This window comes from Bos indicus, chromosome 6 (genome assembly GCF_029378745.1).
Source record: "Bos indicus isolate NIAB-ARS_2022 breed Sahiwal x Tharparkar chromosome 6, NIAB-ARS_B.indTharparkar_mat_pri_1.0, whole genome shotgun sequence".
Lineage (NCBI taxonomy): Eukaryota > Metazoa > Chordata > Mammalia > Artiodactyla > Bovidae > Bos > Bos indicus.
The window spans coordinates 12,015,024-12,017,061 of NC_091765.1; the positions used below are offsets into that span (position 1 = coordinate 12,015,024).

The 2,038-nt window shown below is 42.6% G+C and overlaps 1 pseudogene; it reads left to right on the forward strand.

The window, feature by feature from the left end:
• The first annotated feature begins 660 nt into the window (after positions 1-660).
• Positions 661-1,588, forward strand: LOC109559977 (small ribosomal subunit protein uS2 pseudogene; annotated as a pseudogene).
• Positions 1,589-2,038: the final 450 nt, after the last annotated feature.

Sequence of the window (2,038 nt, forward strand, 5' to 3'; positions counted from 1 at the left end):
ACCCTCCTCTAGGGGTTTCCCCAACCCAGGGATCAAACCCACATGTCTTTACATCTCCTGTGCTGGCAGGTGGGTTCTTTACCACTAGCACCACGTCCTTTAAAAGGCATCTGACGCTTATTCATTAAATTTTGTTTCCATCTCTGGCTTTTGACTGCAGAACCTTGTCTCATTTTTCAATTATGAACTGATGTACTAATTGAGCTGTCCTTATCTAAACAACTCTGCCTACCACTGCTAGATTAGTTTCCTGAAAAACTGTTTTCAGTACCTCACATTTTTTTTACCAAAAACTATAAAAATAAATAAATAAAAGCTGCTTGTTAAAACAATTTTAACAAGATCTTTGTTAAACAATTTAAAAAAGAAAGTCTAAACTGAGAAAGTATTTTAGCAACCCATTTGAGGGATTAGTGTTGAAGCTAGCTGTTACATAAAAGATGTTTCCAACTTCGCAAAAATCAGTCTCTAAAGAAAAACTGGAAAATATCATGATCATTCACTATATAAAGACATATAAACCGACAGTGCACCTGAAAACCTGTGTGAGTTGATAATAATAAAAGTGCAAATAAAAATACAACTCACCTTTCTGGGCTAACCAGAGAGGAGTCCACATAGCATTGTTCTGGGCTCCTATTAACTTAATGGGAAACTTTCATGACATCCAGAGATCTTGATGTTTTCCTAATGAGAAATAAGGATGCCCATAGATTCCTTGCAGCAGTAACCCACTAGGTGACATTAACCTTGACTTCCAAATGGAACAGCATATGTACCCAAAAAAAAGTGGAATTTAATTCATAAATCTGTACAGAAACTGGGAAAAGCTTAGAAGCTTTTGCTGGCAAACTCAGCTGATACCAGTATCATATAACCCAAGAATACTGGCGATTGAGCTATGCTAAAGTTTGCAGCTGCCACTGGAGCCACTCCGACTGCTGGCCACTTAACTCCTGGAATCTTCACCAGCCAGATCCAGGCAGCCTTCTGTGAGCCATGATTTCTGGTGGTGACTGACCCAGGGTTGGTCACCAGCCTCTCACAGCGACACTTTATGTTAACCTGCCTACAGTCACTCAGCAGAATACAGACACTCCTCTGCACCATGTGAAGGCTCTAGCGAGGATGACAGAGACCATCCTTCACAAGGGGGCTCACTTGGTGAGTCTGAAGTGGTGGATGCTGACCCAGAAAGTTCGGCACAAGCATGGCACCTTTTCCTGTGAACACCCATGGAAGGTCACATGTAATCTCTACTTCTTCAGAGTCCCTAAAGGGACTGAAAAGGAAGCTCAGGCTGTTGCATTAAAGACTGTTACAAAGGAGGGATTTCAGGATGAATGAACTGCTCCAGTTCCCAAATTTACTGCTACTCAATCCCAGGTCCCAGGCTGGGCTGAAGGTGGGGTGTCCTCAGTGCCTATGCAGCAGTTTCCTGCTGAAGAATGGAGAGCTCCACTCGCCACTGGAAGACTGGTCTGCAGTTCCCACTGCTTGGGCTGCTGACTGGATAGTGAATGGAGGCAGGCATTGGAAGAAAAGAAGTCCCCAGGGCATGAGCAATTTTCATTTTAGCACAAGATAACCTTTTGTGACACTCATATCATGTTAAAAAATATACTACAATATTAAAAAATAACAACCTGAATTACTTGATGAAAACCATGAGAAAATAACAATGTCTATTGGGAGCAACAACTCATAGAAAGCACCCTGGGGGTGATGCACTGACCATTTGGTGGGGAAAGGGGTTCAGTTTCAAAGTCTTACCCATAATATATAGGGACAAGTGGTCAAATCTTAACTTTTTAGTTGTAGGTGGAATTTACATAAAACATTAAAAGTGGACATTCCCCCAATTTTGTTTAATGTACTCTGTGCATGCTTGCTAAGTCATGTCTGACTCTTTGCGACCCCATGGACTGTAGCCTGCCAGGTTTCTCTGTCCATGGGATTCTCCAGGCAAGAATACTGGAGTGGGTTGCCATGCCCTCCTCCAGGGGAATCTTCCCGACCCAGGGGGTGAATCCACATC